Source organism: Pygoscelis adeliae, unplaced genomic scaffold (genome assembly GCF_000699105.1).
Source record: "Pygoscelis adeliae isolate BGI_AS28 unplaced genomic scaffold, ASM69910v1 Scaffold153, whole genome shotgun sequence".
NCBI lineage: Eukaryota > Metazoa > Chordata > Aves > Sphenisciformes > Spheniscidae > Pygoscelis > Pygoscelis adeliae.
Genome location: NW_008824408.1, coordinates 60,401 through 61,090, shown reverse-complemented (window position 1 = coordinate 61,090; position 690 = coordinate 60,401).

Genomic DNA, 690 nt, shown 5'->3' with positions numbered 1-690 from the left:
CCCTCCCCGAAGGGCAGAGCTGAAAGAGGGAGGACTCGCCCCCACAGGCCTGCTTTTGCGCTCTGGCCCCGGGAAGAAGCAGGCGAGCTTGGCCTTGCCTCACCCCCGGTCTCCTCCCCGAGGGACGGGCGCAGGCCCCGGTCTTCAGACCCACCCTCGTCCCCAGACGGAGCAGCTCACGCACAGTAAAGCTCTGCAGCCAGACAGCAACGTGGAGGGATTGGTTTTTATTTCAAAAGACAGTAAGACAATTTTTCAATTTAGTATCAAAACACTTGATAGGGTTCTTTTCGCTGGATTGGCCCCTAAAACTGCTACAACCAAGCAGCATGCTCCAGCACAAGCTACACACTGCGAGCTTGACACATCTCCACACTCACGCCTCACAACAACTACACATCAGCAATGCACAGCAAGATGGCTTGTACCTTAAGACACTAAGAGCACTCCTGGCCAGGAAGGAAGGCCTCAATTCCCTCCCTCAGGGTAGGCAAAAAAAAATTCGCCAAGAAAACAAGGCTGCTGTACTTAAGTGTAACCCAGCGATGAGCGATAAAGCTTGGTGCATCAGCACTTAGTGAAGGCAAATTGAACCCCTGTCTGGCAATGGTTAGAGGGGCCATGGCTTCTCTAAGCCTACCAGGAGGGAAGGGAGGGCGCGGAGGGGGGGGGGGGGGGGGGGGGGGGAAG